This window comes from Artemia franciscana, chromosome 15 (genome assembly GCF_032884065.1).
Source record: "Artemia franciscana chromosome 15, ASM3288406v1, whole genome shotgun sequence".
NCBI lineage: Eukaryota > Metazoa > Arthropoda > Branchiopoda > Anostraca > Artemiidae > Artemia > Artemia franciscana.
In genome coordinates, this window is record NC_088877.1 from 16,978,104 (window position 1) to 16,986,225 (window position 8,122).

Below are 8,122 nucleotides of genomic sequence, written 5' to 3' on the forward strand. Positions count from 1 at the left end.
CCGATCAGAGTGTGGGACAAGATACGAACGGATTCAGAAACAGTGCATGGCAGGTGGTGTCTGGATGGGGAGTGTCTTTTGGGGAAAATATTTTCCTTAAGAAGGTTTATTATTGCATTTTTTTTTTTGCATAACGTAGGCAAAACATTCCTCTGTTCTGCTCAAGAGTTTCCAGCTTAGTCTTTTTTAGATGGAGCGGATGGTATCTTGGCTTCTTTAAAAATTATTCTCAGGGCTCTTTTTTGAATAGATTCAATTTTTTCTGATTCATCACGAGACATGCCAGGATGCTCAACTGGTCATGCATATTCAAGATGCGGGCGGACAAAGGAAATACAGATCGGTAAAGAATGGAATGGGGGGGGGGACGTTAAATTTATTCAAGAGCTTAAGGAGAGACATGGACGCATTAGCTTTATGGACAATATTTTTAATATTGTCCATAATATTGCCGAAATATTTTTCCCATTCTTTTTTCATAATTCAGGCATCAAAGGGTTAAAAACTTGAACTGATGAATTAACAAAGTTAAAAAGAAACAAGAGCTAAGAGCTCATATGGCACTTGTGACGAGGCAAGAAGAGCTAAGAGCCAAGAGATCATATGGCATGAGCTCTAACAAAATTCTATGAATCAATAGATTGATTTAAAAGGAAAATAAGAGGCTTAATGCCGGTCAGGATTTAAAATAAGAGCTCTGAGTCACGATGTCCTTCTAAATATCAAAATTCATTAAGATCTGATCACCCACTCGTAAGTTATAAATACCTAATTTTTACTCTCCCTTTAGCCCCCTAGATGGTCGAATCTGGGAAAACGACTTTATCAAGTCAATTTGTGCAGGTCCCTGACACGCCTACCGATTTTCATAGTCCTAGCACGTCCAGTAGCACCTGACTCGCCAAATCACTGAACCCCTGCCCCCAACTCCTCCAAAGAGAGCGAATCCAGCATGGCTCCGTCAATCACGTATCAAGGTCATTTGCTTATTCTATCCACCAAGCTTCATCCCGATTCCTCCGCTCCAAGTTTTTTCCAAGATTTCCCCCTCCAACTCCCCCCAATGTCAAAGATCTGGTCGTGATTTGAAATAAGATTTCTGAGACATGAATTCCTTCTAAATATTAAATTTCATTAAGATCGGATCACCTATTCGTAACATAAAATACCCCAATTTTCCTCCGGTTTCCCCCTCCAACTCCCCCCAATGTAACAAGATCTGGTCGGAATTTAAAATTAGAGCTTCAAAGCACAAGATCCTTCTAAATATCAAATTTCATTAAGATCTGGTCACCCTTTCGTAAGTTACAAATACCTCAATTTTCAAAATTACCCCCCCTCAACTCCACCAAAGAGAGCAGATCCGATCCGGTTATATCAGTCACGTATCTTAGACAAGTTTTTATTCTTCCCATCCAGTTTCATCCTTATCTCACCACTTTAACTATTTTCCAAGATTTCCAGTCCCCCCCAACTGCCCCCCCCCAATTACGCTGGATCCGATTGAAATTTAAACTAAGAGATCTGAGTTATAAGGTCCTTCTAAATATGAAGTTTCATGAAGATCCGATCACTCCTTCGTAAGTTAAAAATACGTCATTTTTTCTAGTTTTTCATAATTACCCCCCCCCCCCCCAATAGAGCGGATCCGTTCCAATTATGTAAATTACGTATCTAAGACTTCTGCTTACTTTTCCCACCAAGTTTCATCCCGATCCCTCCAATCTAAGCGTTTTCCATGATTTTAGGTTCCCCATCCCAAACTCCCCCCAATGTCACCAGATCCGGTCGGGATTTAAAATAAGAGCTTTGAGACACGATATCCTTCTAAATATCAAATTTCATTGAGATCCGATCACCCGTTCATAATTTTTTTCTAAATTTTCAGAATTAATCCCCCTCCCCCCAACTACCCCAAAGAGAGCAGATCCGTTCCGGTTATGTCAATCAAGTTTCATCCCGATCCCTCCACTCTAAGTGTTTTCCAAGTTTTAGGTTTCCCCCTCCCAAGCCCCCCCCAATCTCGCCAGATCCGGCCGAGATTTAAAATAAGAACTCTGAGAAACGATATCCTTCTAAATATTAAATTTCATTGAGATCTGGTCACCCGTTCGTAAGTTAAAAATACCGCACTTTTTCTAATTTTTCAGAATTACCCCTCCCCCAACTACTTCAAAAAGAGCGGATCCGTTCCGGTTATGTCAATCATGTATCTAGGACTTGGGCTTATTTTTTCCGCTAGGTTTCATCCCGATCCCTCCACTCAAAGTGTTTTTCAAGATTATAGGTTTCCGAAACCCAACCCCCCCCCCCCCAAACGCCACCAGATCCGGTCGGGATTAAAAATAACAGCTCTGAGACACAATATCCTTCCAAACATCAAATTTCATTAAGATCTGATCAACCGTTCGTAAGTTAAAAATACTTCAATTCTTCTATGTTTTCCGAATTAACGGGCCCCCCGCTTCCCCTAGATGGTCAAATCGGGAAAACGACTTTTTCTAATTTAATCTGGTCCGGTCCCTGTTACGCCGGCCGAATTTCATCGTCCTAGCTTACCTGGAAGTGCCTAAAGTAGCAAAACTGGGACCGACAGACCGACAGAATTTGCGATTGCTATATGTCACTTGGTTAATCCCAAATGCCATAAAAATGAAGATTCAATGTGTCGGATTGTGAGATTGGAAGCCGCCAAGTCAGAAAATAATATCATCATATGGAATGCAGTTTGCGAGGATATTGATGAGGCTAAAGCTTTATTCACAGAATTTGTTCGCCATGGATTAGAATTGCCAGAAGTAAATTTTACAATCTCGCAATATGACCGAAATCGTAAATTTGTAAAGGTGACTCTAAATAAAAAAGATGACAAGTTTTCTATTATAAAGAATGCCAGCAAGCTTAAGGACAAGACATTTCATGGAAATAATAGCAACTTGTTTATTAGTGACGATGTGCCAGCCAAAGTTCGTAAAATACGTAAGCTGATTTTGGCGAAACGGGATAAATTGCGGAAGATTCCTAGATATGAGGCATGTATATCAAAGGGGATTCAGACAAACTTGTTTGTGAAAAGACCTGACGGCTCAATTACAAAATATTCATTTAGTGACAGCATACCAGAGGTTGAAGACTTTCCGAACGCCCGAGGGCATGTACATCATAGTTTTCCAAGTGATGTTTCAGTGAAATAAAATCATATCGTCTAATAGTAAAGCGCCCTGTTAGTATGTTTTAAAATATACAAGTAGGAAGCGTTTAATCATGTTTTGTCTCGTATTTATCTGTTTTTATTTGTCTTCTCACTAATTCTTGTTGCTCTATATATTTATTACTATTCTTTCTCTTTAGTTATTTTTTTTACTGCTTCTTTTGAAGCACATAGAGGTCTTTATGAATAGCGGTAGAATTTGATCTTCTTATTTGTATGTTCTGTTTTTCTGTCCCTGTGTCTGGGATGGCCTCCCTCGCCCCTCCTGCCCGATATTTATTATTTACTTATCCTTGTTACTTCTCTTTTATAAGTTTTTTCTATTTTATTTGTCTTTTGCCGTGTTAAATTTTGGAATCATTATGACGATGAGATGTTGATGTTTTTTTCTATATTTTTGCGCTGTCCCATCCTTACGAGCTCTGCTCTCTGTTGGGGCATAATACTGTTTTTGTATTTTTTAAGTTGAATAAAGAAAGTTGAAAACTCACTCACAAAACTCTTACTCCTTTAAAAAGAGCCGTTTCAGTTCTCACAACACGATAAACCTTCACCTTATAACATTATCGAAAAAAGATAAATATATAACTTATAACATCACACGAAAAAAAACAACTTTCGACACAATAACACTTATGGTGCCCATTGCACCCACTTCGCCCCGAATAGTTCATTCAAGGCTCGTGACTTTGGAGGAATTAGTCCTTTTAAACGAGAGCTTCAGAAAATTCTTGGAATGCTCTCTCCGTTCATTTACGATGACACTCAGTGCGTAGGTTATTAATTTTATGGTTACAAGTTCAAGTTCAAGTTCCTTTTATTACCAATATCCATCCATTTATAAACAAAAAATATCCCAAAGGGCTCAATGGCCCGTTATTTGGGAAAAAAAAACATCAAAACAAAACATAAATAACTATTAATTACATTCACACTTAAAATATATTTAGAGTCTACTCACCAATCCTCACCCGAGTACAACCGGTCTCCGCACCACCTACTTACAAAAAAAAAATAAAAAAAAAAAAATATATATACATCGAGGATCCAACACTCACACCACCCAAATCTAAATAAATAAATTCAATCTAAATAATTAAATAAATAAATTAAATCTTGATAACTAAACAATATAAATAACTGATCAATATTATAATTTAATTTATTTTTTTTTATTAAAAAATTCTTCAACCGTTCCTATGGTACAGGACCGTCGAATCCCAACAGGAATGGAATTCCAGGCACGTCCGACAGCAACTATCAGACCAAAGTCCGAGCGCACTGCAGGGGTGGATGGCACTAGCACATCATCCTTGTTTCTAGTTTCATAAGGACTGACATTTCGAACAATTTCAAAAAGCCCGGAAAAACTTGATGGAAGGTCTCCATGGAAATACTGAAATGCAATGAAAGAGAGGTGTAATGTATGAATATCTTTAATCTTCAGAAGTTCAACAGAAATATGGGTGGTAGACTGAAGAACTTTTGCTGCTTTCAGTTGGAGATTATGTAAAGGTGTAAGTACAGATGGAAATGTTGACATCCACACTGACGAGCAGTAGCATAAATAAGGGTAAATAAGAGAGAAATATAATAGACGAAGGATAGAGAAAGGAAAGACTCGCTCCAGGTTTCGAATAATTCCAAGGCCTTGAGAAACCTTTAATCTCATTGACTCAATATGCCGTTTGAAAGATAGATTTTCATCCAGAAGTATCCCAAGGAATCGAATAAACCGGTCAGCTGGGCGGGATATGGATCCCTTAGATGTTTTAAGCTCTGTCACTGTAGGGCAGCTTTTGCCTATGCGGGAGAATATAAGAAGAAACGATTCAGAGCTTACAAAGAGCGTGTACTTTCTTCAAGCAAGTACAGATCGTGTTTAGTGCTCTATGTGCTGTAACAACCTCAAATTCTGGCTCTATACAATAACTTCAGTAATGAAATATTCGCAAAACTGAAAATCGACACAGCCAAGATTTGGTATGCACCGTGCACAGATGGCGCGAACTGTCTATAGATATGTCATAACGCTTTGACCATATCCAATTGCAAAAAGGGTGCACAAGCTAAGGGGGAAAAGCATAGCAATGAGTAAGTTGCCATAAATTTTTTCAATAAGTCAATAGGGTGATTCAGCACTAGTGCAATCCGCTGGAGCAGATGGGATGAACAGCTAGTGAGACGTCTGTATATGAAGTGATGCATTGTCAAGTCTACAGTAAATTCTGTAGGAGAACTGGTTTCTATTTTAGTTTTTCCCATAAGAATACTTGCAAAATAAAAAGGCGATGTCACTGGACGTGGAGAAGCATGTAATGCGTAAAATTTCTATTTTGTTGTAATGGAAGGTCTATTATTGCACACTTTGGTCCCTTTCAGGAAATACTGGAAAGCTGAAATTTGCTTTATTCCAGCGTTGCCATCAAAGTTGGTTCCAGAGATAACGAAAGCTTGTCACGACTCTCCATATTCTGGACATTTGGCTTCCGGAAAAACGTACGAGAAGCTTAAAAATCATGTTTGGTTTCCGAATATGTATTCGGTCGCAAAGATGTACTTAGTATCCTGTGAAAAGTATCTGCGTCAGAAGGCTATGAATTGTACTCCCGATTCTCCGCTTCAAAGTTTACCGATCCCGTCAGCAATATTGGAAATGGTTATAGATTAGTTGGTCTATTGGCTAAAACAAATAGGAATCATGTGTATGTTTCAGCCGCCATCTTTATTTGATACCCCTAGTGGACGCAAAGGCCGAAACATTTATAGAGGCGTTTGTAGAAGAATATTATCTTATTTTTGGTTTTCCATTAATTTGTTTTCTGATAACAGGACGCATTTAAAAAAACAAAGATATCGCTGATTTCTGCGCAAGAATAAATATTGAGTACCGTTTTTCTTCGAGTGAGCATCCAGAAACGAATGGTGTTTTGGGACGTCGACATCACGATGTAAAGATGGTTTTTGCACAATATGTTGATCAGCAACCTTGAATCAATTATGTTAGCTTTTGTCTAAACAGAGCGTTTCACAATACGTTGCGCGACAACAGTTTTTTCATTATGTTTCTGCGTGATGCAATGTTGCCAGTTGATACGATTATTAACCAGAGAGTTTTGTATGATGTGGCTGATTCTTACAAAACTGTGGCCGTGTCGCTACTGAGAAATGTTTTTAAATCGGTTGAAAAGTGCATTTTGGAATCAAGAGCTTCTCAGAAATATTATCATGAAGCCCATTCACAGGTTAATATTTACAATACAGGTGGTGTTGTCTTTCTTGTTCTTTGGGAATACGGAATGTGATATCAAGTCTAACCGTGTGGCAATATTTGAGAGAGTTATTTCATGGTTTAATGTGAATTACTTTGCCTGGAATGTTGGGAAGTCATATTGTCTTATTTTTTTCTCGAATTGGTATAGCTTTCCCTCAGCTTACACACCTTCAGGTGTCACAAGGCTCTTTCTGTAGACTAGAGAATCGGGTAGTCCGGTTTTTTAGCATCCTGTTTGATGAGATACTTTCATTCAGAAACCATATAGCCATGATTAGGGTAAAGGTCTAACGGAACTTGTGTATCATTCGAACAGTCGGACACATATTTCCTGGATCTGGATCTGAAGCTTCTTTTTCAGCTTTATCCTGTCAAATGTTTCGTATTGCTCCATTGTGTATGTTTACTTTTCCTTCTACACTGTTGTCACTTTCTGTCATGCATAATAAAGCACAGCGTCTGGTTATGGACACCAACTGTTTCTCACCGAAACCGCTCTTAAATCTATAGTCTATTTACATTCTTTCTTGTGCTTCTTTTGTCTTTCATCAGCTTCATGGAAATCTCCCAAAGTCTTTTCAAAAAGCTCCTTTGTTTATTTCTGATTCAGCTCCATGTAGCCTTCGTTCTTCACATAATATCTGCATTCCTCCTATTCCTACTATGCGGTCAGATTTAAGTCCCCTCATTGCTTTTCAACAGGTCATGAATGCTCTACCTTCTTCAGTACAGAGATGCCACTCGTTTGGGACTTCTGAAAGGATTCTTAAGGACCATTTAGTTAAGAATCAAACATAATAGCATTTCGTTTTTACTTATTTTTTTCCTTTTACTAGGAATGAGTTGGTGTCTCCTGAGCGTTTATTTCATGGTGTAGGGTTTTCTTCTCTGTATTTTGACTCCCAGGCCTCAGGTATGTTCTCTTTCTAACCATGCATGCTATTTGGCTATTGTTCTCTTTTGTTTTTGGTTGTTACTTGTATTGTATTTTTTTTTGTATCCCCCTTGCATCCCTGGCCATGGAGTCTTTCGAGGGGGAATGATAGTATTGTATTTCCAATCTGTATTTATTGATGAATAAAACTCTGAACTCATCGAGTGTCAACAGGGGTTCAAAGGTCGATTTTTGGCATTGTCAAAGTTTGACGGTCCGTACAGAGTTGTCAAAAGGGTTGAAGAAATGAATTATGCCATCAAAAAATCAGAAGGTCGCTCAGGGGCTTTGACTATTTATCACAATAGGTTGAAACCAGATGTGTCTTGTTTACCCTGGGGCTATGAGGTCCTTCAAGAGCAAGACACTGGAAAAGGAGAGGAGAAGCTATCATTGGTTTCTCCTGATGATGATGGTGATGATGATGCATTTAATGACTTAATAACCTTGCAAAAGGTAAATCATACCAAACCAGCTGAAGCTATTCAGACTTTAATAACCCCTTAAAATACCCCACTTCAACTTCTAACACTTTATATAAAAGTTTTCGCCTGTTAGACTAACGAATACCCATCATTCTCTTTACAAGACACCAACCAGACAAACCCCTTAAAACGATTTGACTGACACACAAAGGATTGGACATTGGACTTGAACCGAGATCATTGTTTAGTAATCCAAACCAAAATGAAAGTAATTCCGA